This window comes from Brassica napus, unplaced genomic scaffold (assembly GCF_020379485.1).
Source record: "Brassica napus cultivar Da-Ae unplaced genomic scaffold, Da-Ae ScsIHWf_1269;HRSCAF=1813, whole genome shotgun sequence".
Classification (NCBI taxonomy): Eukaryota; Viridiplantae; Streptophyta; class Magnoliopsida; order Brassicales; family Brassicaceae; genus Brassica; species Brassica napus.
In genome coordinates, this window is record NW_026014687.1 from 7,708 (window position 1) to 15,401 (window position 7,694).

The 7,694-nt window shown below is 37.8% G+C and overlaps 1 long non-coding RNA gene and 2 pseudogenes across 1 annotated transcript; all 3 read right to left on the bottom strand.

The window, feature by feature from the left end:
* Nucleotides 1-433: 433 nt before the first annotated feature.
* Nucleotides 434-2,298, bottom strand: LOC125596718 (annotated as a pseudogene).
* Nucleotides 2,299-3,035: 737 nt separating this feature from the next.
* On the bottom strand, nt 3,036-4,145 carry LOC106382598. Its single transcript, XR_001276915.2, has 2 exons — nt 3,580-4,145; nt 3,036-3,489 (listed from the first exon to the last, which is right to left on the bottom strand). It is a non-coding gene; the product is annotated as an uncharacterized LOC106382598 (long non-coding RNA).
* A 682-nt stretch (nt 4,146-4,827) lies between these two features.
* On the bottom strand, nt 4,828-7,283 carry LOC125596732 (annotated as a pseudogene).
* Between the last annotated feature and the right edge of the window lie 411 nt (nt 7,284-7,694).

Here is a 7,694-nt window from a genome sequence, read left to right on the forward strand (position 1 = left end):
TGCATTTATATGTAAAATTGTATTTTTTCATAAACATGTATTTTAGTTATAATCACAAAGTTAAAAGACTATTTTGTAAATAAAAATACATTTCTATTATAGATGAATGCTATTTTTCCCTAAATATATAAGAAAAAATAGCAATCGCTATTATAGGGAAGAAATAGAGGTGGGTTGGAGTAGATTTTCCTTTATTGTAGCATATAAAAACAAATATAGGGGTGGGTCGGAGATGCTCTCAGTGGTCGCATACAGAAGCTCTATAACAGTTTCTCTATCACACAATAGTAGTTATGGACTTATGGTGTCTTCTTTCTTCCCCATTTACCGTCACACGGCGAGTAGTATAACAACAACTAAAAGCATCGCAAACACATGCAACCATACTGATAACTTTTTGAAGTCCCACAAATAACACAACCATACTGACATCAAAAAAATATTGTCATTAAGATCTATACTTGGTACTATTTTAAATCAGACATTAAGCATTCGCAAGTGTTATTCACAATGAAAGTATTCACTTTATCAACATTTTATTGGAACAAAAGAGTTTAGGGCGATTCAAAAACAAGCACCAAAGAGAGATGTTACAGTTTTTGACTACTACATATGATTGAAGCTGTTGTCACCGTTTATTAGCCTCACTCTCAGTGTCAAGTAGATCAATATCAACGTCCCCACACTTGATCTGCATATCATAGTGAATATGCATCGTTAAAGTAATATACTATAATGACTTTATTATACCGATGTAGAGTTAAGTACTACTTACAAGATGGAGAATAGAATGACAATTTTTCTGAATCAAATGAAGCAGCACGCTTGTATCTTCTCCACCTGTTCGTTGGTGCATCATGGCATCTCTCTGAGATAGCTTTATCTGCAACATAAATAATATTCTCAAGATTTCAGTTCATATACAGCTAATTACGCAATATTACCTAAATGTTTGTTATCTTTTTTACCAGTGCTCAAGCTTGCTTGTCTCTGCAATACCTTTTGCATATGCTGTAAAAGACATAAGAGTTAGGCACCAAGCAAACTATCATATGTAATAAGAGCACTTACTACACTCTCAGATTTGAGACTTGCAACAACTTCTTCAGCCTCAGCACCATTCCCTTTCTCTCGACGTTGATGTCCACGACGCATGACTGGTAGGAATCTGTTCCCCCCAGAAGCACGTTGATGCGGTTCTGAGTTTTCTGACAGTTGAGCTGGGCATCGATGAGCATGTGTTTTTAGATGGAACAGAGTCTTGACCAAGCTCAAGAGAGTAAACTGGGAGGTACATTGTGGGATTGTGTTTCCTTTCGTCAGGTAAGACTGAGATAGTGCACACGTCTTGGACCTAATACAAAATGGCGGAGCTTGTAAGACTTAGCACACTTTCTCATATAATACTATCATGTTCTAATGTAAGAAAATCCTAATCTCAAAAGCAGAGAACTCACTAGTGAATTCTTGATGCCATGGTCAGCCTCCTTACAAGAAGAGGAAACACATCTGCAAAATTTGCAAAAAGGAGAAGGTTTTTAAAGCTCATTACTCATTAGTATGTTTTTTTTTTTTTGCAATTTATCATGGTAGGGAATTTTGACTGTAGCTATTTTACCTATGGAGTTATGTTTGGGACCATCAGAGAAGCTAAGCTTAGGTGCCTTGAAGCTTGGATACTTGACTGGTGCGTTACCGTTACCATCTGCAACACTTGGGAATTGTTGCTTCCCCTTTTGAATACATCAGAATTTTAGTGTCAGTTACATTAATCAAAATCACAACATGGAAGATCCTGCTTCTCTACAAACATTAATAGTTTCACACCGCAACTTCCCAATTTTGAAAAGTCTTTAAGTACTCTTCTAAAACCATGATTTTGAAGTTTCAAAAAGAAAAAAAAAACATGGAAGATCCAACCAAAAAATATCACAAATGTTAACCCAAAAAAAAAAAAAAGATAGAGATACCAACAGTAACACTGTACAAGTTGAGGAGTCTCTTTTCAGATTCAAATATTTTTGGTGAATTTGGTAGAAAGCATTATCACCCCACACCGAAAATGAGTTTGCCAAGAAGCAAGCCACAACACTAAACTGTAATAGATATAAAAGTCTTTCACTTTGATCCATCGAAAGCAAAGGATAAAACTTTTAGAATCGAATCGAATCACAAAGAGCCACCACCACCACAAAGTCTCATCATCTTCGCATTTGGAAGAATTTAGATTCCAAGAATGAGAAACCGAAGGAGTGAGTGATCTTTATTACTAACCCCTTCACCAGTCGCAGCAGCCATCGCAGAGAGAATCGTGAGCCCACGGAGAAAATTAGAAGAAGTTTTCAAGAGACTTGTTGTTGTTGCATGTAAAGAAGCTTCGAAGATAGAAAGAGAGAGAGAGTTCAGAACAAGGCTCTACTACTCTACTCCTCAGGGCCCGGCGTGATTAAGCCGTGAATGCCTTTCCTGCTTTCATTCATCTAACAGATATAACGACAACTCCTAATCCTTCGCCTTTACCCCTCTTTTTCTTATTTCCTAAACTACCCTTTTCCTTTCTTCTTCTTCTATCCTACTCGGATTACTTTTAGTCATTCAAGATTTCGACGTAGAAATTACAAAAACATTTAATTTTGTATATTTATTAGATAAAAAATTATTACCAATACACCTAATAATATTTTAACCAATTAAAAATATATTAAAATATAAAATCAATAAATTTTACATTGAAATTATAAAATCATACTTATTTTGAAACAAAAATTTTACCATATAACGACAAATAATCCGAAACGAGGGAGTATATCGTCTCTCTCTCGTCTTTATATCCCTCCTGAATTAATTAAACAAACTTGATTAGAGATTTTCATTATTGTTGTCATTACTATCAACATTAATGACATTTAATTACTCTGACGATAAATGCATGTCTGTACTTTTAATTTACAACTGTATAAGTGGAGTACTATTTATGAGCTGTCATATACTAGTAACATCTACCTTTTTTTGTAATGCTCATTTTTTTTTTTTTCCATATGAAGAATTTCATTGATAACATAGAAAGATACATGATGAAACACTAAATCCGGCAGAACACATACGGATCTCCGGAAACGAAATCACAACAGTGGGAAACTTAAGCTCAAAAGGATAGGACACGAGCAGCTAAACAATCAAATAAACCATAACTACACCTTGCTAAGAGAATCCAAGAAACAAGCTAACAAGAGATAATAGAACAAGAATTTAATTGACTACGACTAGCCGGTCTTCTTGCTACGAACAGAGAGCAAGAGAGCACGCACCACAGAGGACTTCAAGAAGAATAGCAGCACCCTCATCTGAACCACTCGTTCACGATGACTACACACAAACACCACTTTGCGAAACAAAATAACACCCAAAGAGAAGCAACACCCGATACAAATTAAACCCCCTACTCAACATACCCTTCATCTGGACACTTCAAAGCCTTAACCTCTTTAGCTTCAACACACAGAAGCCACAGAGGATAAACAAATACCAAAGTGCGACCAGGAAAATAACCTTATTCAAGGGACAGAGAAGGACCCTTACCAACAGGGAGATGGAGAGGTGTCCTGAAACCAGCTTCTCCTCGACCACAATACCAACCAACTGCTCATCCCACGTCACGCCGCTGCTTCACCGTAGCTGAATCAAAGATCAACTAAGAAAAACTCTACACTCCAAGCACAATTAATCGGATTCAAACGCAGGCAAGATGATCAAAACAGAAACTGACGAAGAGGGACATAGGGCTAAAACCCAGCAGAATCCACCATGATAAATCAACAACGAACTCCAACCCGCCAGTTCAGAACCACCAGAATAACGATTCACGAACTCTTCGACCCGGAACCTCTCCTTTGTTCTGATCCGAAGCTACCCAGAAAACTGACCACACAAACTACAATAGAAGAAGAAAACACTCGGACTGGACCGACGGTGACGCTAACGGAGCCGTCACGCGCCGGCCAGAGGAGGAGCAAAGCCGGCGGCTGTAAGTTCAGGCAGATGTTATAATGCTCATTTTATACAGAACAATTTCTTGATATAAATGGTATTGTACTAGAATCAAGAGACATTACCCCAACCATATCAAATCCACCCCCATCTCCATATGCTTTCCTTCCTTTTTTTTTTTTATGATAATGTAATTTTCTCATATGCATTTAATTCCCATGCCCACTGGCCACTGTCAGCATTTTGAAAATTTATTGACTTTACTTACTAATATCAGGTTTTGTTTTTGTGACACACTTTTTCTTTATTTAGTTAAATCATGGTTTTAGAAGAGTACTTAGATTTTCAAAATGGAAAGTTGCAGTGTGAAACTACCAATGTTTGTAGATGAGCAAACATAACGAAAAGGACATGTCTCACGGGTGATGCTATTTTTCTGGCTGTATCTTCTTCCTCTTCTTCTCCCGTGAACTCCTCTCTCTCTTTCTAGACATTGTTTATTTGTTTGTATTCTTGTTTCATAACTTTATTCTCACGACACGAGTATGATTCTCGCGATGCCTAACTTTATTTCCAGCTCAATTAATTATAATGGGCTGTAAACAGACTTTGAAATCAACATCACATCAAGCAACATTTTGTTCTTGTTCGGTTTGTTCCTAAATCATGGTAATTAATTCTATCAAGAGCCAGATTTTTTTGGTTTCCCAACTTTCAATAGATGATTATACACTTTCATAACTGTTAAACTTAAAACACGTCTATTGTAATTCAACATAATGTATTGTATATTTCTTCTTATTCATTGCTTTTTATTCGCATTATTTCTTTGAAAGAAGATACAAAGACAAGGATTTATTTGCGATTAACTGTACATGGCCTTTGAAAGTTTACAGATATTTTAGTTTAAAAGAAAAAAAAAACTTTTCCAATTTAAACTCACCAAATATGTATCTTTGGGGGAGAGAGAGACAGAGAAGTCAATATAAAGTAACTGTCAATTTGAAGGACTTGCAAGTCACAAACATATAGTCATATACCATTACTAAGTAGTTAAGAAAAATATCCAAAAGAAAAGTCCTTTTGCCCTTACTCAGCTGTTTCACTTTGTTGTTGGTCCAGGCTCTCATAGAACAAGATGTAACCATGATCAGTATTGCTTGAATACTCCTGAGACGATCCAAAGAACGTTTGCACAGCTGATTCTTCAATCATCTCCACGTTCTCATCATCAAAGAATAGCCAATGGTTTGGCTTTTCACTAGGCTCACGTAATGGCCATGGTTCGGTCCGCTTCCACGTGAACCACCACTGCAAAGAGCGAGTACTCCACGTCTGTGTATGGCTCCACCGTGTTGCTCAGTTTTAGCTCCAGAGGGAAGACGACTCGTAAGAGAGCTTCTTGTAACGCCCTAGCTGCTCCATGTACTTGAACCGTTTTAGATGGATGACTAAGATGTGTGGTGGCTTCTTGATCTTCATCCTCTTTTGTGCTTCTTGTAAGCTGCAAGAAATGAACAGCTGAGGAATTTAACTTCAAAAAGCAATGGGGGTGAGAGTAAGAACCAACATCTTACCTGCAGCATTTGTCACAGAAGAACTTGTCCTCAGCGTGAAGAGTCTGTGGAGCTGAAGTTTTTCAAACAGCTAGTTATCGAACTGTTCTGCTCGATATCAAGGCTTAGATCTAGGAAGGTTTCGTCTCTTGCTGTCACTGTCTCGCATCGTAGACACCTTGTCTCGTTGGTAAGTATGCCCTGTGCACATATCCAGAATCCAAATTTAGCAAACAATTGCACTAATTAGTCACAACTTAGAAGGAAAAGTGAACGGACCTGAAAAATGTTGTGCACCCAAGTAACAACTGGCTCTTTGTGCACACCATTTGCAAGGGGAGCTTTTGGTCCGTTTGCAATCTTTTCAGGGGATTGATGATGAGGTTTCGCGTTCAGGTTTTGTAGTAGCTTTAGCCTCTTTCTCCAGGATGTCAACAACTTCGTTTAGCAAATAGTTCAGGAACTCATGTGCATCCTACATGACAATAGTAATTGCCAGTTTAATGAAAAGTGAATATTGTCTTTGTAAAGACAGAGGAGTTTGGAAAAGCACCTGGTGCATATAACTCCGGAACAGCTCATTCTGTTTCTTCAACCTTTGTACGAATCGCTTAGGCGCAATAACGCCTGTTTTCTTCTTCTGGGAACTTATCTACGCAATGGAACACAACATCATTTAACAGAAAGTCACTACCACTCACGCAATTATCAGGGTAGATGATAACAGGGTATGGACATTAAGTGATACATCAAGCCAAGTTTCATTCTTGAAGATAACTAACAAAAGACACACCAAAAAAAGGCACAGAATCTACAGTCCAATACATAAGTAACACGTTCCTATCAACTTGATTTCCTCCATTAATGATGTCGAGTGAGAAATCTAGTAAACAAAGTTTTCAAAAGAGTTACATATTCCGCAGATGAAAGATTTGAAGCAATGACGACCAAAAAAAAGCCAGAACTCATAATTACCTGAGAAAATAAGTCAGCAAGGCAAGTCATAAGATTCTCTTCAGAATCTGCGACGCTTTTATTGCTGGTATAGTACTCGAGTAATTGTTCACGAAAGGGAACACAAAAGTAAAGAGCCTGCACCAAAGAAAGGGATATATAAAGCATTAACACATAAACTCCTTTAGTTAAGATTACAAGTCAACAATAAAGTTAATCAGGCAAAGGCTTTCTCTAGTGGACGAGGAGCACATTCACATACAACACATAGCACACAAAGAGAGATCAAAATTACAATAGAGCAGATACACAAAATGGTCTCTGAAAGATTCGAAATTTGTGTATAATAATAATAACACCTTCCCCCAAATCATAGAATCATCGAAGATGTAACCTTTTTGAGTATAAACATCACTAATTCAAGGAAAAATCGAATCACAAGCAGGAGAGAGATTAGAGAGAGGAAGGGGGACCTGCAAAACGCTGTTGCAGTAACAAGTGTTGCCGAAATTCTCGAAGCCGAAGTAGCGCTCGCCTTCGGGGAACTGGTCGCCGAGAGCTTTCTCGAGTTTGGACCCCGCGGCGCCCATCAGCCCTAGAACTAGCCTCCGTATCACCGTTTTCTCTGATCGGTGATTCCCCACAAAGGTAACTATCCTTTCTTATCTGCCTATTGTTCGATTCGATTCGATCGGATGATTTCTTCAGATTGCCAAGGAGCCTCTCTCTTTCTCTCTCTCAGTGGGCGAAGGAGAATCGATATTACTGCCCTCTGGAATATTATAGAGGTTGACGATAAACAAAACAAAAACATCGAGCCGAAATTGCAAATTAGACCTCCAAGTTTTTTAAATGTCATGAAATGAACGTTGATTTATAATATGTGGTCTATTACCCCCACATGTACAGTTTCTTGTAACAACCAACTTATTCGATTCAAGTCATTCTCGTTATGTTTTAAATTTATATACTCGTTTGCTCTCTACTGCTTTGTGCACTTCTCAGATGCGAACCTTGGTTACCCGTTGGTGGATCCAACTGTCCTTAAGCTTGAAGCTATCGCAAGATGTTATGTTGTTCTCGAATTACTGACTATTTACCTCGTTTTGAGGATGTTACACACCCTTTGAGATTCAGGTTAAAACTCTCTTTACCTCAGTATGAGAAAGTTACTTTTTCTAGTAACAATTTATTACC